This window comes from Acanthochromis polyacanthus, chromosome 3 (assembly GCF_021347895.1).
Source record: "Acanthochromis polyacanthus isolate Apoly-LR-REF ecotype Palm Island chromosome 3, KAUST_Apoly_ChrSc, whole genome shotgun sequence".
Taxonomy (NCBI): Eukaryota; Metazoa; Chordata; class Actinopteri; family Pomacentridae; genus Acanthochromis; species Acanthochromis polyacanthus.
In genome coordinates, this window is record NC_067115.1 from 21,040,983 (window position 1) to 21,065,515 (window position 24,533).

At 41.8% G+C, this 24,533-nt stretch overlaps 1 long non-coding RNA gene across 3 annotated transcripts in view; it reads left to right on the plus strand.

The window, feature by feature from the left end:
- Positions 1–24,533, plus strand: part of LOC127533215 (uncharacterized) — a 32,191-nt gene that overhangs the window by 3,672 nt on the left and 3,986 nt on the right. For 2 of the 3 annotated variants that reach the window (XR_007940994.1, XR_007940996.1), the window contains exon 1: positions 1–24,415. This is a non-coding gene — a long non-coding RNA (uncharacterized LOC127533215). The remainder of the gene's footprint in view (positions 24,416–24,533) is intronic. The other variant, XR_007940995.1, reaches the window with a different exon arrangement.

Genomic DNA, 24,533 nt, shown 5'->3' on the forward strand with positions numbered 1-24,533 from the left:
TCACCCCAGGTTGTTGCATTTCTGTAGCCGCGACTGCACGGATACCAAAAGCTGTGCACCAAATCGCATTCGAGGAGCCAGCAAATGTTGTAGTTCGATCTCAAAAGTTTGGAATGAGACAGAAAGATTAAGCTCGGGAGGGAGAGAGGGAGAGAGAAAGAAAAGGCAGCAAGAAAAGTGAGGGACTTTTAGGGGCAGCTGTGTTTTATTAACCCAGTCATAATGCCCCTAAAAATCCTTATTGCTCTTGCAATGGTCAACAAATCTCCTTTTGCAACATGTAGAGGATGTCTGAGCAGCGCACAGGGATTCACATGATCAATCCGTCGCAGTGCAGGGCCAAGGCACAGTTCAGCGTATATGAGTAGGTCACAGAGGTTACGCAGAGAGATTTTAACCTCTGTTAAACCAACCGTAGAAGGCACAGTGCTTATTGAATTGCAGAGCACATGAAAGGAAGGATACAGTCTCGGGGGGGGGGAGCTGCTGAAATCGAATTGAAACCTTTGTCAAAAGTTTCTCAACACGTTTGCAGTTGCAGATAAGTTGGAAGTGTTAACAACTCTATCTGGGAGCTGCAGAGGCAGAATGAAAAGCATCTCTTTACCAACAATACGAGTGGTTTTCTGTGGCAGACTTGAATGATGTTGTCCTTATATTTCTGCTTAAGTCTTTATAGTTTAATATGCAGACGGGGAAGTCTACGCTCTGTGTCCTTCGGTGTTTTGACATTGCGTTGGAGTATCAGGGGACAGACTGAAAGACAGGCAGGTAGACTGACAAATAACACGAGCTGGCAAGCAGTGAAGCCAGCCCAAAACAATTCAGAGCATGAAGATAATACAGTACAGGCAGGTAAGAAATACAGGCAGACAGATGGGAGCATAAAGACAGGTAAACAATGAAACATCTTGACAAGACAGCAGATATGCAGAGAGACGTAGAAAATGGCAACCAGGCAAGAAGTCATGCAGCGATACAGGCAAACAGCACACATTGAAAGACAGAAATGGAGGCAAGCAGGCCGTGGAGGACTGGGATCCAGGCCTGGGTGTGGTGTGGTGGGCTGTCATGGCTCGAGAGCGGGGTGGTGTGGAGCTCTCGATGTTGGTGAATGAGTCATCGGAGGGAGGCTATTCTGTTGAGTTTCCCTGTGGGACGGCCGCCGCTGAAGGAAGGAAGAATCCTCTTCACGTCGAGGGAGAGAGAGAGAGAGAGAGAGAGAGAGACAGACAAGGGGAGAGGGAAAGTGTGGACGATGACTCAGGGCCACGAACCACATGGTGATGGAGAGGGGAGGGAGGAATTACTCATCAGAGCATGTGGAATCTCATACGGCTATCACAGGACTGACAGTGTGCTTCCCTCATGGCTGCTGCTCAGCCGCCATCAGCCCCCGTGGCACCAAGCTGAACACCAGTCAGCTCCGCTTGTTTACCGAGAACAGAGCATAGGTGGGGGACCGGGGTGAGCCGGGGGTCAGACTTACGAGGGCTTTGCTAAACTCTTTCATCAAAGCCAGGTTTCCTCCCGTTTGGGTAACTCGGGGTGCCGTGAAGTACAAATGATGATAAATTCATACTTTACCAAAGCTGAACCCACTCCAGTTGTGTTGAGTCACCCAAATTTTCCCCAAATGTCTGTGCTGCGTTTGTGTGTCTGACGGATGTATGTTGGAAATAGTGCATCATTATCTGACGAAGCCATTTGAATTTCAACTGTGGCTATAATGAGCCTCCTGATAAGCAGGGTTTATACTCTAACTGCCGCTCTTTCTGTAGGAGAATACGTCCCACACGGAGCTTGCATTTGACTTGACAAGGTAGAGCAGCTACAGTAGTTTCCTGAAAACACCTGAGTGTGGGAGGCCAGACTGGCTCAGGCCCTGGTTTACATCAAGAATGATAAGTATTACTGAGGGTAAACACTGAGGCGTTTTGAAACAGGACTTTTACCTCAGATGCTGTCTACTTTACAGCAAGTTGGTGCAGGCCTTTTTGCTCCTGCTCCAAATTAGGCAATACTGTCAAAATATTTAATTAAAGGAACTTCTCAAAAAGGAGAAGAACTGAAAATGGCTTTATGAATATGTATCTGCAGTGCACAGCGAACAGAGGGTGACATTTTAAGTCCAGTCGCCTCTTTTCTTCTTTGTGGCTCGCCTTACAAAGCGGCTCTTTCACGGCTGTGTAAATCCATCTTTACAGTGATAAATGTGAAACTACAGTGAGCCTGCGCATGACAAAGTTGTACTGAGTGATGACAAGACATAGAATTAATGTAGGTGAAAGGGCTGTTGGCATGACATGCACCATGGCTTGTCTTTATGTGTGCTTGAGATTTAGCAGATTCGGAGTCTGCAGAAGTCTTTGGATACGAGCGGTGGTGAATTAACAGATGATGGAGGGGGAAGGAGTCAGCAGAAAGTAAGTGTGACTGAGAATAAATGCACCCACATCTATTTTATGTGTGACTTCCACACCTGTCACACCCAAATGTTTGGTGTGCAATAACTTCTAGCTATTAATATTGACATATGCAGCCAAAAAGGTGATGAGTTTACCACAGTGGCATGATTCAACAGGTGAAATAGGCACGCCCATAACACTAGCTGACGCACCTCCGCTTAGCAGCAGCGGCACAGACCTAGATCTTTCTCCAACAGAGGCTGCCATTAGGGCGTGGGCTGACAGCACTCCAGCACCAGTACAACCACTCAGATCCAGAGCAAGCACTGCAAACAAAAATGAGAGGGCAAGAAAAAGTGGAGCAGACCTTCCCTGAGTCGATCCCTCCGGCACCAATCTTTAAAAATGAGAATGAAACCTCCTGACCAGTTTTTTAGGCCGAGCAGTCTAATCACATCTGTTATGCTGCTTTCTCAATGAAGACCTCAATTGATTTGCCCGTAAAATGTCAGAAAATAGTGAAAAAAGGACATTAAAATTTCACATGGCCCAATGCTTCTCTAAATGTCTTCTTGTGTTTGGAGCAGCTGCTCTTTTATGTACAGTCACTAATCAGTTTAACAGACTTATCAGTGTGGTTCTACACTATTTAAAAGAGATTGTAACACAGAAACAGGTTTTTTTATGTAGAAATTAGTTAGTTACTGATGATTTACACTCACAATCTGATGGATGTAACTGACAAAGCTTGCAAATAGATAGAGGAGCAAAAGGTGGAATACAAATTTACATATCTGACTGGATGCTGTTTTAAAAAATAGGTGGATAGAGGGAAGATTTTAAATTGCATTTTAAAAAAAAATCTAAAATTACACGTTGTGCCACTAACTTAAGAAGAAATGACAAGTGACTTAAGCTAGATTTACTTAATCGGATATATTCTTAATTGTATGAACACCACTAACTCTGACACACACGTATCTTTGCATGATTGGATACAGAAATAATAACAAAATATTACTACAGAGAATAACAAAAGTAACATTTAACACACAGAGAAACATGTTTTACTGGTTATGCAGATGATATCTTGCAACAAATTTACACATTATCACCATCCCCAAGACATTAATGAAGTGTAAATGGTGGAAGTAAATCACGAGTTGGAACTCAGGGAGGACTTCACACACAAACGTACTAATGGATTTATGAATAGACGGTGTGACTCAGTCCCAACTCTTTTGAAAACGATTTGATGAGAGCGATCCACTTATGAATTCCAGCATCAATAAATAAACTCTTAAAGAAACTAATTCCAGTTGCCCATTTTTGAAAAGATCTGGAAACAGCATGCTGCAGCAATAAGCAAATAAAAGAAGGCTGTGCTGCACACTGCAGGCAGATCAGGCTGTAGGTGGACTGAAAGGTCAAAATAAACACTACACATGACTCCCCGGCTTCAGCTATAGAAGGAGGAGGAGGAGGCCTGTCGCACACACACAATGAAATCTTTAGACACACACACACACATATATATGCCTCTCAACCTATTATTTACACGGTTTGCTTTTCTATAGTATGTCTATAGTGCTTGCAGGTATTCAGCACCCGGTTGCTTTTTGTTCAATGGGCAGCAGAGCCTCATTTTCCACTGTTTGCCTTTGTGATTATGTTTGAATATACATAAGCAGAGTGCCGTTGCACACAGTGTTGATGTTTGTATTGTGAGAAACTATTGCTATAGTGTGAGGAATGCAGCCAGCCCTCATAGCTGAAATGTGCTCCACTGCCTGAGCCGAGCTCAAGTGCAGCCTAAATATTTTGAGAAGTCATTCCTCCTATCCTGTCCTCACTTGGTCTCACCCAACACCAACGGGGGCACCTCGGGTTCCAGTTGTTTTCTAGTTGTTTGGGGTCAACGATGCATGTTGGCAGACCTCATTGGCACTTTCTCTTTGCATTGCAAAATCTGTTGGGAGGCTGAACTCGGCTCAGCATTTGTGCGCCCCAGTGTTGAGTAACAATGAGCTCCGCAGGGCGATTGGCAGATGTCTGTTTGGTGCTGCAGATACAGTCATGCCATTCTGTGGAGTCAGCAAGTGTGTGTGTGTTCATGTGTAGAAGGGGTGAGGAAAAGCAGGTTTGCTTTGGCAGAATGACCCATTTGCCAAAGAAGTGGTTCCACAGCCAAAACTCGCCAAACACACCCGCGGCGCTGAGTGTTTTATCAGTCCAACCTCTTCAGTAGTCAAAATGGAAAGGTGGTAGTTTTACTCCCCGCGCTAACCTCTTCACAGCTTTTTTGTGAGCTGAGAGGGCTAATGGTGAGCTGCAGCAGGCCTTTTTCAGTCGGCTAAAATAAAAGCAACAGTGGAGGTAAGCTGCTGTTTCCTCAAACTCCTCTGTAGCATTTGTTAGCAAGAGAATATTGCAAACATTTTCAGCTAATCAGAGGCATGACTGAGCCTTATGGTTGCTCGGATCTTTTCTTCTACTTGCTGTGGCTCACTTGAGGTCCCATTGTCTGACTTGAGCCAAGATCCTCCAGTCCAGAGGGCCCCTGTGCCAAGCCTGGCTCTAAGGATATTAAAAAAAGGGAAAACCCATCTTCCCCCAAACCTTCTTCCATTACAGAAAAGAGGTTTTCCGCTTCTATCGAAACTGTCAATGGAAGTTATTCAAGCCACTTGGAAAACGTCAATTGCTGCTTTTTTGGTCTTTATGTTGGCAAAACCATCCGTCATGGGGACAGAGTGATCCTTCCATACATGGTTTTCAGAAGAAAGGGAGATATTGTGTGTGCATGTGTGTGTGTGTCTTTATGCCCTTTATACACTGTGGTGTTGTATGCAAGTATTGTTGATCTGCTGAGCACATGTGCAGCTGACAGGTCTGTGAAATATCAGCATCTGCCTTGTTTCTCTCACTGCAACCTTTGCAAACGATGTGGACACGAATACATTGCCAGTGTATGTGTGTCTTATAAAGTGTTAAATGAAGAGCTGTTTCATGTTGGCACCAGAGCAGCGAGAGCCACAATGTGACAGGCAGGCCCGAGGCGACCCAGAAATGTGCCTTCTTGGAACTTCCTTCTCATTCCTCGGGCACAAGAATAACAGTGGCGCAGTGGCCGCCTGACTCCAAAACCAACAGTTTTGGAAATATCTGTTACATTTGCATCCCAAATATTCAGTTGTGCTTTCATGACACTCTCTTTTTTTTTTTTTTTTTTTTTTTTGGGGGGGGGGGGCTTGACAGTGTTTTATTTTTCTTCCTTTATGCCTCTTGAGTTTTCTTGTCATACTTGGCTGTTTTTGTGTTTACTCATCTCCTCGGCACACAGGGTGGGTTATTTTAGGCTGTGTGGATGTGTGACTGCAAACAATATGTACAACTTACGGTATGACTACATGCGGCAACGGTGTAAACATAGTTCTTTTTTTACCACAATGATTGTGACAAATTCCGTCAGTCGTGTCATGTCACCACTTTTGATGTCAACTACTTCCCTGTAAGTGTTTTCCTGATAGCAGTTGTTCATTCTTAAAAAAATAACAGCTCGGCACTTAGGGAAAAACTTTAATTGCATCCTTGCTGAGAGTCAATAACTCTCATTCCTGCACGGTGAATACTAAGCTACCATATGCAGCCTGTTAACTTATCTAAGCATAAAAATGGGAAAGCAGTTAGGCTGGCTCTGTCCAAAGTTAACTAAATTCACCTCTAAAGCACACTGATTAACACACTATACCATGTTTGTTTAATTACTAGAACCACAGAAGTGTTAAAATGGCAATTTGTGGTTTCACTGGGCTGATGTGTTATTTCTTGGCTGGGAACAGTGACTTCCTGCAATCTTACTGTCACTGTGAGGTCTGCAGACAACCAGCACACGGCCAAGATACAGTCCAGCACGCAACCTCTTTGAAAACAAGGTTTTCTTTATGTGCACTTTTTTTTTTGAACAGATTAAATGATCAAGATTTAATGAGTTAATTACTGAGCTTTAAGGATGCTGGTAGGCAGGTTTTGTTACTTCTGGACAGAGTCATACTGTTTCCAGGCTTTATGCTAAGCGAACCATTAGGGTGTGGGCAGACAGGGCTCCAGCACCAGAACAACCACTCAAATCTAGAGCAAACACTGCAGACAAAAGCGAGAGGGCAAGAAAAACTGGAACAGACGTTTCTTGTGCAGATCCCTCCAGCACCCCTCTTTAAAAATGAGAATGAACCCTCCTGACCTGCTTTTAGCCAATCAGCCAGTGACACCGGGCTCTGGTATGGCTAGAGTAAATAGAGAGGAGAGTAATCAGCTCTCACATATCTGTGATGATAATATCACCCTCTTAGTTATACTTAGTAATAATTAATGAGATGCTGTTGTTGCTGTCCACTGCCTTCTTCTAGAGCTGCTTGCAACAGCTCTTCCTAAGTTTTCTTTTAACATACAATATGTTCTTATTATGTGGAGATTTAAGCAGTATTAGGGATGCAACTGGACACTTTTACGCTTTAAGACCAAAATGTAGAAAAAAATTTAGCAAAAATAATATAGAAATAATAAAAATACATTTGTAACATATATAAATCTGTAAAACCCAACTGTAGAAAAAAAGCAAACTTATTGTATATGTAAACAATACAAAAAATATTGAAAAAAATAAAATTGATGTTGCTTTTTTTTGCAACAGTGGGTCTTACAGGGTTAAACATTATCTGTTGTTTTTTTTCCCCTCTCAATTAACAATTTAGCCATCAACACCTCAGAACATTGTGATAATATAATGTCCCCAAGGTGAGTTCTTTAAGTGCTTTCTCTGACCAACAGTGTCAAACCCAATGATATCCAGTTTACTATCATCTAAAGGTCAGTTCTTGGTTGCTGCATCCTCCCGTGCTGGCTCATGTGGACTTTAAAAGCAGACAGCGGATGCGTTTCTATTCATACTACAATAGGTATGTGTGCTACACAGACGGTTGCATCGCTCCTCATATCAAACACAGAATAACATACAGAGCTCTGGGTTTCTGCAAGGCTGGCTGTGACTTTGCACTTTTTACAGGATATAGCAGCTGGTTACAGATTGGGCTGGAGCACTGTGTCATTGTGATTATTCCTGAGGTGTGCCGAGCACAGTGGGCGGACACAGTACTGGGTTTCTGCATAATTTTCACTGTGTTTGGGCACCGTGGAGAGAAAGCACATAGCTACAAATCAAAGCACTCTCCAGTCCACCATCCACTACTTCAGTTACAACTCTTTTTAACAATAAATGACAAAAGTGTGGATGACTCCACAAAAGCAGCATTTGTTTAAACGCAGTTTGCTTTCCTGGCACATGTGCAGTCAACGCCCTCCCAAATTTTGGGCTGCGCATGGATATGTCCAGAGGGGTACACACAAATCTTCACAAACTTTGGTAGATGATAAAATTTATGACATGTGGACCCTGGCAGACAAACGGACGCAGAAAGCATGAAATAGCCTTAAGGCAATACAAGGAAAAGCATCAAAACCATCCTGGCATTCAAGAAGCTGGAACCAGGAACATGTTTCACAATTTTGCTTAGAAAATGGCTTTAAAGATCATTTCATTATCTATAAGTTGCTGATTAATGTTCTGTCATTCGATCAATCAGCAAATCATTGCAGATCTGCATTAAATTAAAATCAGTTGCATCACTGCAGTTGGCTCCAATGGGAGTGATATCAATCATCTCATCTAACTCTTAGCAAGAACGCAACTAAATGTATTTCCAAAAATCTGGAGTTATTTCTTTGAGAGCTCAGTGCTCTCAAAACAGACTAAGTAATTCAAACATATCCAAAGGCAAAAATGTTAATGTCTGTTCTCAGTGGCCCCACTCAAAGGCGTGATGAAAGGTCTGCTGGCACTACTGACAAAATGTGGACAACTGCAGGCATTTTTGATCAGTCATTGCACTAAACACACACACAGACAATAAAACACACGCTCAAATATAAAGCATGTAAAAGGAGAGTTGAGAGATAAGTTGAGCCCCACTAATTCCCATTTTCCAAAAGCTGGAAAGCTGCTTCTGCATGCGTAGCTCCACTTAAAGGTACCAGTTAAGTGAAATTAAGCGAAACCACAGCACTGCTAGTCTGCTCAGATTCTAAAATATTAATACAGTATTGAATACCCACCTGCATCACAGTCTGATCTCACATTCTCTCAGTTTACTCACGTCTGGTGACATTTCAAACTCTATGCGCCTAATTGTCAAATTGCCTTGGGCCGTATTAAGCAAGAGGGGGATAAAGATGTCTCAAAGCAGCATCAGCTGAGGAGATATGGAGACTAAAATAAATGCAGCCGTCCTCATCCTGCCAGCAGAGCCTTAGCAACAGTTACAGTTGTTTCATAAATCAACTTGTTAAAAGGCACATGCACATAGCAGAATAAACACTCTCCTTTCCTCACGGCTGTATGGGAGGATGGGGGTGGGGACGGTCAGGAGGTGATGGAGTTTGGAGGATAAACTTGGCTAAACTTTGTCAGAACACCGAATTCCCCTCATCCGTCCCCATCGTGCTATCCTCCCCTCTTCACCCATCCATTATTAACCTGCTCACAAAACAGTGTGAAAAGCTAATATGGTTTGCATTTAAAAAGCTATTACAGAACCTGAACAACTTTCTTTCATTATTTAAAATGTCAAAAGCTTGAATAAGCAGCCTTTTATACAATGAGCAGTCCCTCCAGGAATAATTAACACAAATTCAACCGTTCCTCACTTTATTTGTGGGAGCTTGCGGTTTTGTCACAGTAGTGCCTGCAGATTTGACCAGTGACTGCTTTTTCTCAAACAATCCAATTTAGAGCTCCCACTGCAAGTACAGATGAAATAAAGTCAAACATCAGACTTCAACTTAATTGCAGATATCTTAATCAGCTAGGTATTTGCAGTCTTCTGAATTTGGCCACCTTTGCTGTGCATCAGTTTCAACAAGTGACTGCTAAACAAACCATCTGTGACCTCAAACCACTAAAGCTTGTAGAGAGTCGTATTTTGCAAGATGTTGAATCGAACTATAGTGATTCCACTTCAAATTTGGGTGCAACTTGTATTAAATAGTTACATTTTCTGAGATAATACAATGCCAGAAACAGACCACACGATGTTTTTACTAACAGATAATCTCTGTATCAGATTTAGTGATTGCAGATTCTGCACAGAACCATGAAAAATGATTGCTTGTTATGTTTCACATCGTGACTGACATGCTCAGATGATCAGAAAACGGTCATTACTTCAGTGTTCCACCTGACAGAACCAACAGCATCATGCCTCTATCAGATTGCGATGTTTAAAGCTGTGTGTAGAATAGCATCGTGCTCCAACAGTTCACAGTGTAACATCAAACTACTGGAAGCAATGCAGGAAAAAATTGAGCACGCTAGTCTTTTTGTCAGTATGCTGTCAGGCGTCCAAGATGCTGCAACGGCTGTCTTACAGTATGACACACTACATGGGATAAGACAAGTAATAATCATGTCCAAGTAATAAAATGCATCAATGTTTCTTGGCGTCAGAAGTGATCTGAGCAAGATCTTGGTGGGACTGCATAAAAGGCATGCGGTGAAATGAATCGACAATTTGTGGATTTACTTCAAATCTGATGAAACAAATTTTTTCATTATGTTGTTTTCAGTTGCTGCATGTTGTTTTGCTGTGAGCCTGACTGTGTCCAACTCGTGGCTGTCAGCAATTTTGGCATATGGACAGATTTGCTATGATGCTTTGGGCACATTTTTTGTTCGCAAAATAGGAGCATTTAAAGAGTAGAGCGCTCGTTTCCAGTGTCGACGCTGTTTCTCAAAGCTGGATCTATGATCTCAGATCTGGATGTCAGAATGCATAATAGACTGCCGCACAGAAGATCTTTGGCTCGATACTACATAGTAATACTCAGTCCAACACAGACAGGCCTGGGACTCCAGCAGTATCCTGGAACTGCTTTTCAGAAACAGTGATTTAGTTTATTTTGACAGGTAGCGCACAATGCTCCAAAAATTGTTAACCAAAACAGCAGCTCATTAAACTTACGGAAATGCGGCCTTTTTATGGTAGCTTTTCCTGTTCAGCCTCATGTTGTAGGCAAGTAGGTAGGCACACATCGAATCTGTGTGTCGGCAGCAAATGTAGAAGCCGACAATATTTTATTCTGACTTTGTTACATTACAAAGATGTATTTGGGGAGGCTTTGGCAAGGAAATGCTGCATATAGTGCCATTTAGGGAGTCATTTAAACCTCAAGCTGATCTACTGTTAGTCAAACCCACAGGAGGCTGCATAAAAACCCTGACTGGCCTCAACTAAAATTTACCCTCCTTAGCTGGTTACCACCAAGTCAACTGTTGTGTTCTTTGTGTGATGCAGCTCAGAGGGACGTGCTGTGTTTTAGTCATAAGGATAATTAACTGGTCACAGTCGAGTTTTCCAGGAAATTGACTGTATTAGCGACACTCATCTCTATTCTCACCTCCTTCCTTTTATTTGTTTTTTTCCCACTTGGCAACTGTCACACAGAGAGCTTTGAAGTGGGCGTAAATAAGGAGACGTGCATGCTTAATGAGCAAGAGTAAAAACGGCTTAATTCTTGATTTAGCAGCGCGACTCTGCCTACTGAACTGAATGTCGAGGCAGCGCGGTTGCCTAATTAAGTTGCCCGTTAACAAAAAGAGGCCAACAGCGACATTTGCTGTTATGTCAGCCAGATCATATCTGTTCAGCTTCAATTATTCTGTGGAAAAGTCCACCACATCTGCAATCAAACACTGATTTCACCTTCTGAACTCGCTTGTCAAACAGATTAACAGCTGACGGCGACTTGCCAAAAGGATATAATGAGTCCATATTGTATACTGACAATCACTTCTAGTCGGTGATGTGTTCAGTGCCAGGAAGTGAAAGAGAGAGAGAGAGAGAGAGAGAAAAAAAAACAAGAAGTAAGGAATGGTCTTTTGCTTTCAGATTTACAGCCATGGGGTCAGCAGTGGAAGTGGAGCTGGAGCAGAGTGGTGCAGAACTCTTCTCCTCCCTCCTGGCCTCCTTCCCTGCTCCCACCCCATTATTTATTATTTATTTTTATTTTTTGCTCTCTCTCACTGTATATGGGTCACACTGTGATTGTGTGTACATACAGGTGAATATGTTCTCTTTTCCACTGAGCATATGGAAATAAGTACTCAGTACAGTTACCCCTAAGTTAACGTAACACAGTGGAACAATGTCGCATTTACAGCAAAGGTCTCCAAATGTCTACTTGTGCAATCATGCACAGAATATATGGTTGTGTTTCAAAAGAGGACTCACTTTGAAGTTCTCATCACCTCTGCAGAATTTGAAACTAAATACTCATGATCCCAAATGATGATTTTCTAATGTAACAGTGTGTGGGTGATCTGACCTTTACGCGACTGATGAGATAGTTTTTCGTTTTGTATGCAAAACTCTTTTTTTTTTTCTGTGAAGATTTACATCATTTTTAGACATCCCAAAATCTAATGTTATAATGGACAGTAAATAATCTGTACAGGACTCACTCAATCTGAAGAAAAAGTACCATTTATAATATTGTCATTTTTCTAAAAGTACCTAAAATTAATCATAGAGAACACAACTATTTCTAGTTTGACACAACAAACCAAATCACAACAGCAGGCATTATTTCTAATGTGATGATAGCACAGACAACAATATCATTTATTTATTTATTTAAAAGTGATTTCTTAGAGAATCTGTAACTAAACTGAATCCCTGAGCTTGTCTATGAGTAAGTGTGCTTGTGCCTACTCGTTTACCTGTGTTGCTCATGAGAAGTCATCACAATCTCAGCCCAGGCAGGAAGGCAGGATGTTTTTGATGAAGCAGTGGGCTTAATTTAGGCCCAGGCATTCTCAGTATCTGTCACCTAACTCCCAGCGATCTCAACACACAGTGCAGGAGGTGTTTGTGTGTATGTGTTAGCTCATGTTTATCCAGGGAGGCGGGTTACAAATTCAAGAAATGTACACCAACATTTGGCTCTCTAAAAAGACTTGAATAACTCCCAAATGTAAAAAAAACAACAAAAAACCAAACCCATCCATCTTTTAACTAGAGAAATAGTAATAATAATAGCTGCAGCTGTACAACAGACTTTCGTGATCGAGTGTCTCTTTGATATGATTTTATTGTGAAGTATTAATACTCGCTATTAAAAAATAATCCCATTAAACCTGCCAAACGCCCAGAATCTTGATTTCTTTTTCTCAAGGAACTGGCTTGGTTGTAGCTCCTGCTTGGCTATAAAATAACCAAACAGGCATAGGCATTGCCAGCAAACCAGCAAAAGCAAAGAGCGAATGCCAACCACCTCTGCCAAAGACTTGAGCTCGCACCCAGTGTTCTTCTCTTACTGGTACATAGAGAAATTTTCTGCCTACTCCTTTGAATTACTAAATTTTTCTGCCTGTATGGACATTGTTTTTATTCATAATACTTCAGAATGAGCAAGTCCTGTTGTAAAGCAGCTCCATATTATATGAAGTAATTACATGAGCCTTCATTTTCTTGATCTCGCCGCGCTCTTCTTTGATGAGCACACAGATATGGTGATAGGAGCAATGTGGTTTTTTGAAAACCCCGTAAGACAATCTCATGATAGCCTGACCTCGGGCTTGTCGTCATTTCAATGCTGCATTAAATGAACGTGCTGCGACTCGTCAAACGACAGCACGGACCGCTGAGACGAGAGCCGTGTGGTCGTCACGCATCCATAACGAATGGAAAGAAAGGAAGACCACACAGCAGCATGGTCAGATCAGGTTGTCAGAGACCATATTTAAAATCTGGGTCAGAGTCCAGGCCATAACCTCGCTCTCACTGTTGCTCCACACTCCCACTTCACCTTCATCTCATCCCACTACCCTGTCTTTGCCTTCCCTCCCTCTCTCTTTACACCTTTATCTCCTCACCCACTTTTCATATTTGCGTCTTTATTTATTTCATTCACTCCCTCAGCCTTTTTTCTTGTCTTCCTTTCTCTTGGTGTGCTGCCTGAGCCATCCACAGAGGCAGCAGCTTTGCCATCTGCCTGTGTTGAGTTTCACAGGCAGCATCGTAGATCTGAGATCATATTAGTGTCACTGTAAATGAAAATGAACACTGCATTTTAAAATGTAGTGATCTAAACGTGCCTATTTAAAATGAATGAATAGTTGAGAATCAAAGAATGGAGGGTTTTTAACTGTTGCTGTTATCCCTTAATGAGAAATTAAGGAAATTTAAGGTGAGTATACAGAGCAGCGATATGATTTATATGCAGGCTGAAGAGCAGATAGAAGCCTGAGAGTGTTACAATAACCCCATTCAGCTCTACTTTATAACAAGAAAACAAAACATGCCCTGCTGGACTTACAGAGGACTTAAAATGGATAAAATAGAAAATTCTGAATGGCATCCTGGGCAATATGTCAAAGACTTGCTCCAATATCAAACTTACTCTGTCAAAAAAAAGCTTAGAAGGCTTTAACGTCAGATTGATGATTTTGCACGTGTATGTTAGCGATAGTCGCTATACGTTGTTAGCTAGGAGGCCAGTGCATACAGGAATAATGCTGGTTTGTTCTGGTTCTTGTAACTCTGAGCGAGTAAGCTTGCAATGCACACAGACTGTTGAGATGCTACATACAGTCAGTGGGCACAGCTAGTGTTAGTCAGGGAACATTTCCATGCATAGGTCTGACAGCTTGTTTAAAAAAAAAAAGCCTTGTATTGTTTTTTATATGTACATGTATTAAACACGAAGGATATTATTTATTAGTAGAAGCCTCTTTAAGACATCTTTTACAGAGCTGGGCCAGCTGTTAACGTCCAACGTTGTGCTAAAAAAAACCTTATCATGTCAATCCTATAAATAGAAATGATATTTCATCTAACTCCTAGTCAATCATTATTATTTCTTTAAAAAGTCTGAATGCGCTTTCAGAAAATCCAATACATCGCTGCTTGGAAAACTGAGAAAAAGAGCCAGAGACAGAGTTTGATTTAAGATTAAGGAGGTGCCACAATGCTGCCTATTCTCTGAAGCAGACCTGGCAGGCCTGCAGCAGCCGTAACTGTGCTTTTGCTGCTATTCATCACAGGGAAAATGGCAAACACTGTACAAGTCAACTGGCATAAATGTTCGTTCTTCTTTTCAGCTCAGTGGCTCTGAACCTATTGTGGGGCTAACATGGCTGCCAACAATAAGACATGATGACATTGTCCTGCTCTCTTGCTGGAGGCCTCCCAGTAAGGAGTTCTTGTGAATGCCTCTTCAGTGTGACATGGAGACGGGCCCGCAACCACCAGCGGAGCCTGAGCTGAGCTGCTGAGCTGCTTTAGAGCCCTGCTGAGACCTGCCAGGCCCACAGCTTTCCCTGCCAGGGGCCTCGGCTCACAGAGTGAGTTACAACCCATGCTCCTGACACACATGCTAATACAGAAATACGCATCCAGTATGTAGGCATGCAGGCGCACGCACAGGTGGAACACATAGTGGAGTATATGTGTATAACCTTAAACTATCATGTAGAGGAAAAAAAGCTTCTATTGGACAACTTGATAGCGAGTGTATACACAGCTACTTGTGTCCCCAGCTTTTTTATTCTTGAGCTGGAACTGCAGTGACCTCTTAAACACACACATACCCCCACACTCCAAGATATGGTTATATGCAAACAAAATATATGGGCTCCAAGCATGCACACATGCAGTAAAGTGAGGATGTCCTCTAACAGGAGCTCGATCTGTCAGGGGCAGTTTGAGATCAAGGTCCTGCAGCTGCTGGATCAGCTGGATTGATCTGTCTGGGTAAACATGAAGAGTGGAAATGAGCACGTTTGTGATTAAGAGCTTAACAGAAAGTGCGTCTGTGTGAGAGAGCGAGAGAGAGAGGGAGGAGGTTCAGTGTGTGACCGTTTATATCCTGTACAGAAGAGACATATAGGTATGTCAGTACAGTATGTTCTTCCAACTTAATCTTTTTCATAATGGCTCACAGGATCACTATATCCAAATATGAAGACATGAAGAATATAGCCTGAGTCTGCTGAAGAGAATTAGTCCAACATGGTCTTGGTTCAGTGCCAGTGTTTCACATTCTTCACTGAAAAAAAACATTCTGCTATATGTAATCCAATGATTTGTATATTCTTAATGATGAAAAGTCTCAAGGTGAAATGTCTTTAATGATTTATTGCATGTGCGTAAGGTGATTTCCATGTTTATATTATACTAGTTAGATGTTTACATGGCTTCCTATGAGTTCCCATGATCCTATGATGTCGCGTCGTGACAAATTAATTTTGTATAAAAAATGCATTAGTGATAGGATATGAAGGGCTGTTCTGTCTGAGCTCACATGAAATATGACATCAAAGGTTTCTGTGGCTTTATTCATGCAACCACTTTTAAAGACAGGCAACCATGTTTACTCAGGATTCTATACATATACTGTTAAGGAAATCCCCAAGAATGCAACTAAAACCACTGAATGGACCTCAGGGGTGGTACAATTTAACAAGACCCACAGCTTTCAATGTGACCATTTTTCAACCAATAAAGCCCTTTTCAGACATGGGATATGTAACATCAACCTGTTAAAGTGGTGGGATTCTGTTATTAGACATAGGTCACCTTCACAGTGACAGAGGAAGCCACGGTCCACGCACGATACCTGACATATGTGCGAGATTGGACAGCATGTCAAGTGACGTATAATGCTGAATTAGGTTATGTCACCCACTATACATAATAACATCCTTCATCAGCACCTTGTAATCGTGCACATGCACATCTGTTAATGCAAGTGTGCAGACTGGTGACATGTTGAAAGTGATACCTAAATGTTACTAGGTGGAAGCTAGTAAGATTGCAATAGCGACTTTTACGTAAAAGTGCACAGGGAGCTCATTCAGATATTGTGCCAGCAAATTTAGATCCTAATAGATTAACTGAAAGAAATGCGTGTCTAAATGGGGCTTTAATTATTTCAATTTCTGCAAGTAGCTACTGTTCTATAGTTGTATGGTTTAGTTATAGTTCTTAGAGGGAGATGCACAGAGTCTAATAAGCTGCTTTGAGTTAGTATGAGGATAAAAGTTGAAAAATGACAAAAATCTGCATTTAGTGTCGAGCTGATGGGACCTCTGTAGCTTGGTAGCATCTCAAGTCTACATTTTCCACTACTAGCATACTACTTCTGCACTTCCATCTAAACTGCAGTGCATCACGTTGCACTGTAGGTAATGTAAGCAGACATGGAAGAGAAATGTGTTAAATTGGAAAGATGTTATCTTTGCTTCTACTGTGTTTATACTTTAAAAAAATATATATATTGCTATATTGATATGAAGAGGCTAAAAGCTAACTATGTTATGTTTAGAGGCTCCATCTCAAATTGAACATTGTAATGATCCACAACATGCATGACGGCAGAATATATACCAGTATGTGCTAACTGTTCACACCGAGTGCACGTGTGGATACATCAATATATCAACTGTTCGTGCTGCTGTCCACAGTTTTGGAGTATATGAGGGCTAAAAACTGCATGGACAAACTTTAAAATGTTTCACACAAAGCTCTTACTTGTGTCATTGCAAACTATGAGAACCTTGAAAACAAAACATGAGGCACACATCTGGTGAAAAGTGTGCAGAAATAACATTCAAAGCCAGCAAGTTACCCAGTGCTGTTTCTGTGTATAGTGCACAAAACTGTGGGAATTTGCTTTCAGGTTTGGTTGTAGCTACCTGAATTATGTCATGTAGCTTATTCTATTATAAGAGAAAGCTGTCAGTTCCTCGGTTTATTACGACCAAGCTGTATCTGAACGTAACCATATTTAGCACTCGTATGAGAGCTGACAAACTTTTTTTGCTGGCTACATGAATGTATCTCACAGCAGTAATACATTGCATGTGTGCATGAGTAGCTATAGGGTTTGTGTCTACATTAATCGCTGGAATGTTGATGTGGTCCAGAGTTTAATAGAATGAGGCGTGGGTGTGGAGTAAGAGTCCCCTGGAGCAGAGTTAAGGTCTTAAAGTACTAAAAAGCCTTGACCCAGACCCGATACACCCACTCACAGGGACACAGCACCTCTTCTCCAGTCCAGCACATGCTTCATACTCTGACAATATGGCAAAGAAAAACAGAATGGGACACGCACCGACAAACAGGAACACAAGAAAGACAAGGAAAGAATATGACTTTAAACAACAAACATGCACAAAATGTACCCGGCATTCTTTCTCCCTAACTCAAACACAAACACACACACACACACAGACACACAAACCAGAACACATCCCTGTTGTCTTGTGTTGCTCGTCATGCAATGAGGAGCACATGACTTAAATCGGGTGTGGTGTATGACCTCTTATCGGACAAAAGCGTCCCACAGAGAGAGCTGATGGGGGAGACTGTCTCCCTGCCAGTCCTGTCTGTCTGCAGTCACGAGGTCTCCATCCCATTCGCCACGCTGTGTCTCGTGGTTCAAAGTCCATAAAATGTTTGAGCTAAAAAATCCCCTGCTTTTAAGACATTCAGCCATGGCGGCATGTTGTCAATAAATCAGCTGCTTAGCCTGAGGAGAGCAACGTTAGCTGGAAGGGAGGAAGTGCAAAATGTTTTTTCCAAGAATGAGGCCTTTGAATTTTTTTTGTCGTGTCCTATAAATGTCTCACCTGGAGGGCCTGATGTCTCTCAGTGAGAATGGTTGGTTTGTATTTCACACATTCGCCATGACACCTCGACATGCTTATGGAGTCATGCAGAGTGAAACGCAAATATTTGAGTGGCAGAAGTTATATTAACGGACCTCTTTCCTGTGTCTTACTGATCAGTTCTTTATCATTTAACTGTCAAAAAGGTGATGCTATCTGTAAGCAACAGTGGTGACACATAAGTCTTGATCTCATCAACCAAAGATACACTTGAACATATTTCAGTTTCAGTGTCAAGACTTGTCAGCAGCATTGATGATTTCCTTTCTGAAACCTCTCCGACTATTGTGGCGCTCAGAACAAAATGTTGCTTGGGAAAACATGGTATGTTGCATGCTAGGTTTCATAGTCCGGTAGTTAAAGCACTTGTGCAGGTGTTAAAATGGCTAATAAAGCAAACTATCTTTTCCTGGTTGTGAACCAGAGGACAAGGATGAGGATTATAAAGTTTATAACTAAATCTCTCCTCTTTCATTATGCTAATAGCCGAAACAGGCTGGAAAATGTGACTAAAATGGTGAACTCAAATTGAGCAGAACTCTGTGACGATGGACTGAATGTGTGTGTTTATGTGTCTGTCCCATCACGAGGCAGTGCCATTGAGAGGCAATGCCCTGAGGCAGCTGGCCACAGTCCACCAAGGGTACTTTAAATTGGACTAATGTTCACTAACGCAGTGCTACAAGGTCCATCCACTGTCGACATATGAAAAGGACAAATTGTCTGGTGCAGTGCTGATGACTGCGTGAAAATCAAGTGAAGAAGCTTTGAATCGCCACCCTGTATGTGACCGTGAATAATTCCAGAGTGAATCAAAGAAGCAAAAGATGAACTGAGGAAGGTGAAGACAGATGTAAAAGACAGATAGCTGCAACGGTGAGGTTCTTTAATGGCTGCCCCGAGGAAATATTGGCTAAATGAATATGTAGTGTAAAATAAGGTCTGTCAGATGTTTTATTTGTGATTATGTATATGAATTATGTGTAATAAGTTGAATAAAAAATCTCTTCAGAACTATTTTAACTGTGCTGTCTGTGTGTAGAAAACTTACTGTAAACTTTCACTTGGATAATGGAAAATGTCTTAGATGCCTCTTATTGAGATGTGCATGGAGATACAAACATCTGCCCAACCTGTTTGTAGCTCTCAGCTCATTTTTTGGTAACTTGTTTTTTGATAAATCTATAAAAACAGTTGGAATCATTTGTCATTTCCTTTGACAGTTGAGCACTGTAATTTTTTAGTAGACAATGCTTAACCAGGAGAAGAGAGTACATTTATTCGGGACTACTTTCAACTGTGGAATAATACACATGTGGTGCTCCAAGATCTTATATGTGGGATGAATTAAAAATAAACTGCAGCACTCATAAAATGTTAAGATACTTTTTTGTGTTGATTACAAACTATATTCTCACAGTTTACTAATTTAACAGGGTGATGTAAATCTTTCCTTTTCCTGATAAATCAATGGCAATAAAAATTTTCTTTGCAACCACTTGTGGATTTATTGTAATTAATCAGATGATGACAAGCTGTGCAGGAAGAGGTGGGACTGCGTTTTGGCTTCTTCAGCAAACATGAAGGAAAACATGTGGAACGGAGCACTGATACAATCTTTGGCCTCATGTATGACTTAAAAATGTTCGTTATCTTGTTTAAAGTAAGAATAAATCAGTCAAATGATGGCAACAGAGTCAGCAGAAGCAGCTGTTGTGATTTGGACCGTTTAAAACGTGAGTCGAGAAGCGAAGCTTTGTTAAGGAGGCAAACTGGCAACAGAACAGCTATTATCAAACTTCAAAGACAGATGCAAAAAGCACATCTGACGCATCATGTGACCGCTCACCCATCTGAATTCTACGACTTAGTTTTGGTTGTTGTGCACAGCAGCAAGCTACAGTGAGCTGGAATGTTTGTACCTAATGTTCCTAATAAATACAAATACTACATCAAAGACGATTCACTTATTTGCGGTGTGGTCACATGCAGTTCTAAATTTCCCATGTACAGCAAGTAGTCACAAAACACTTTCATGTCATTCAATATAAATTCGACTTTTGCTATGGTTGAAAATGTTCAACAACCAAGCACACATTCACATGCACATGCACATGAACAAAAGCATATGTGAGATGGAACCAGGAAGCTATCCACTTCTTGAAAAGAGAAAGTACGTTATCAGGCTTCAGCTGCTATGTAAAACAGGACAGTTAGGCATCCAATATCTACGCAAAATGACAGCAAAAGGAAAGGCCTTGAACTCAGTGAGGAGAAGAAATGTGTAAATGATCTAACTAATCTTGTTTAGCTCAGCTTTTTGAATGATATGACTAACACAGAGAGAGAGAGAGAGAGAGAGAAACACAGGAATAATGAGTCAGACATTCCATGCATATGCAATACATTGCACACTCACACAAATGTTTGATAAGCTGTGGTATGGTATGCTGCATGTTGCTGTTTGCCACTGAAATGCTTTCATTTCCAAAAAAATAAAAAATAGGCTTGTCTGAGAAAGAGGAATGACACAAATATGGCAACTTGAGATGTTTTAAAATAGGCCATCTTTAATTGCACCACTTTTCAGTACCTTATCTGGTATGTGTTGATATCACTACTAGTCATGTCTGAAGAATCTGTGGTGAGTGTTTGTGTTGAGTTTTGCTCCCGAGGCACAGTTTGGCAAACCACAAAATTCCTTCAAATCCCTCCACCAAATTATTAACCGCTCAGAACAAAGCAAATTGTAAACTGCTTGGAAATGTCATGTGAGGCCTTGTTTGAATAAAATAAAAGAGCTGATGGACACGAGCAATGTCTTGGCATGCAGAATTATCATCATGACTCTGCAGCATTTGAATAAATGCTTCCTGTTTATACTTCCACCTATCATTTGCAGCAGCAACCCTCACTCATGTATTGTTAAACTGCTTATGAAGCCCCTTGCATCGCCTGAGCTTTGGGAAAGCACCTATCTGATGAAATCAAAAGAAAAGCAGAGGGGGGTAAAAATCAGTTACCTGCCAAATGATCCTACGCATCCTATTTTTAAAGAGATTTGAAAGGCAGTTAAACTGTGGGAGGCCGATGATGCGCCCCGCCCAAAGAACTGCCCTTTCATAAAGCCTGTGAGTCCAATCTGGGAGCTGCATCTCTGGGCCTACCCATAATTCCTATGTGTCTGACCTAGGAGCTGGATTAGGAGTCCCGTTCATACAGACTGTGATCCACACCCTGGAGCTGCACTGGAGGAACTGCTCACATAGTCAAGCGGGACCTGGCTAGGATTTGCAAACATGCAGACACGCCTTATCTGCGCTGCCTTTCTGCCAGATACTGAACAGATACACAGACGCTCGCAGATAAAATGGCAAAAGCTAAGCCAGATGAACTCACACCGATGAACTTTTAATACAGCTCCTCCTATCTAGCATTCATAACACCCGCTGTTGACAGTAACTAAATGCAAGTTACAAGACGAAAATGACTGCAGCAGTTTATGTGTTTATCATCGGTAAATACACACAGCTGTTAGCGTCCAGTGCAGCTAGTGAACAATGCTGGCAGCTACACACCTCCAGCACAAGGGACACATTAAGAGAAATAGTAGGAGGAACTGGCCCACACTCTGCAGGCCAATCCCTTGTGAATGTGTGTGCGAGTGTTTAATGTAAAATGTCCTCACCCTCGGAGTAGGATGAGAATCTTATTGCAAGTCACGTGGATTGCAACATGTCTGCAAAGGCTGTGAGTACAGAAAGCAAAATTGGAGAGTGCAACAAGATCCATTAAAAGTAAATTGAATAAATGTAACCTGCATTTATATAACTTTTCTTATGCGTGAATCAGCAGCTTGAAAGTAGAACGTCACTCCATTCAATCTGCTTAAAGTTCATGTTCAGCTGTGAACCCTCTAAGTTTTGGGCCACTTTAAAGTGACTGCATTTAGCTTAATTTGCTTTTAGTATATGTACTTTAGGTTTATGACTTGCTGAGTAAATGTGAAAGTGATGGCTTAAGACATCACACGTTCTCCTACTTGGATTAGTCAAGTCCCACAGAGGGAGATGATGTTTCAAATGTAAACAGAGAGGGATGCCATGCTCACCCGCTGGCATGTTCCATTGCTCAACCTGTTGATCAGGCTCTTTCCCAAAGGGCTTGAGTGCATATTTTACTATAGGCTGTTTCTGTTAGAAGTGGCACCTCGCACAGGTGGTTTCTCTGAATATCGCCTGGAGCTGAATTGATACATTTACAATTTACATAAAATGGGAATCCTGTGGGTAGCAAACACGGAGCAAGTTTGTGCAAATCGGCACATGCGCTGACATCACCCTGAAGAGCGAGCACGAGTTCGATCTCAAGAGAGCCTATTTTTGTGTTTAGAAAACCAAGATGTCAATAATAATGTGGGTGAAAGGCTGAACTGACAGCAAGCAGTTTCCACAGAATGAACTCTAGTGTCTGTCTGGGTTTTGCAAGCGCACAATATCTCGAGTTTCAGCAGCAATCCCTATGGCCTACAGCGACATATGACCCCGACATAACCACTGGTATGGTTGGCTGTAAACACGCACACACAGACATGTTTGCACACACACACACACCCATACACAGGAGGACCTCCCTCTTAGCAAACCCTCTTTTTTCCGATGGTCGTCGTGAGTAGCAGACGGTTTTGCCATCCCTCTCCCAAAATAGCCACCCGTTAGCACAGCCAGGTCAGATGGTTTTGAAACATCCATGGCAAACGGTGCTGGAGCGAAGGTGCGGAGGGGGCAAAGAGTACGTGACCACCTCTTGGAGAGCTCCAGAGAGATGGTCATGGGTGGGCCTCAAGTGGAGGTTTCTTTCACACTTGGGTGACAATGAGTGCTGGGGAACAAAGGAGGGGAGTCCAAGAAAAACTGGCGATGTGTGTGTATGTGTGTGAACGAGCAGTGTGGAAGCAGCAGGTGGTGTTTGCGTGATTTATAATATTTTAACATATGTATGCAAAGAGTCAAAGTCACAATGTCATATCTGGGTGAGCCTCTGTTCTAAATGGCTTTGCAACTCATTGTGATCTCTCACTGAACATTTTTCCCTTTGCCTTTGTGGGGAAAAAAAGAACCAAAATAATCAAAAGCAGCTTTAGTACTGGCTACGAATTGAAACCTTTGTGAATTTGACTAAAGGATTTCTTTGAGAGCATGGAAAAAATTGCAAAGGTGGCAGCGCAGGTGTTCATCATCTTAACTGTAATTACGTTTCATATTTTTTTCTAAATTAACCAATTACTTTCTTCTGTGGTCTAGAAAATTCCACACCATATAGTCCTGTCTGAGCTTCCCCACAACCCCTCGACTCTCCATTTTTGCCAGGCGGTGACATGGTTTAACCTGCAGCGGTCTGGGGCTCGCAGGAAATCGTGTTCCTTCAAATGTCTAAACATATGAAGCGAGCCATACCAAATACTGTGGAGACAGGCTCTGATCCAAGGTTGTATTGTGTAGTTACAAACATCAGAGAGATTTTAAATGGGGCTTTCTTACTTATGAGACAGAACCCAGAAGTCTGGGTTTCACTTTGGATCTCCGAATATATATTAGTATACATGATTGACTGTGAGCAGTATGTAGAGGTCAGAGCTTTCAATTGGACACACTTGTCAATAAAGAAATGGATATTACCAAAAAAAATGCAAGTAAAAAAAGTGGGGTAAATTACTTTCAGTACTTTTACAAGTACTTAAGTAAACAAACACAGGCAAATAGTGGTCTCTAAGAAACTAAGAAATCCTTCCTGCTGAATTTATTAGTGTTTTTACAGAGTAATCAGAACCATGATAAAAGTGATTGCGTACATTGACTCAATACAATTTTGCTGACAAGTTTCTAGGCAGTAGTGAGCAATCACATGCGCCATCTGCTTTGACTGATGTCGTATTGAAGTTGGTTTTAGCCATGCTAGCGTGCACAATCTGTGGAGGAGTTGGCTAATAGTTAAGATGATCTGCAGCCAGGTACAAACCACAATATACATCCACTCTTACTCTCTTCGTCTCTTTCACAGGCAGACATTTGGCGTATTGATTTATCAGCTAAGTAGGCCGAAGCTTGACACAGCAACTGAACATGCAGTCTCCTAATGACTTAACCACATCAACTCTTTCTCCTCTGTGCCGTTCACCCTCCCTTCATCTCTCCCTTCAGGCACCAACCGTGGCTAGAACATGGTGAGTCACGTTGGAACAAAAAGCCCCATTCAAAACACACACACGCATACATGCACACACACACACGCACGCACGCAAATTCCCGATCAACTCTCGCCAGCCTGCTTTTTAATAAAAA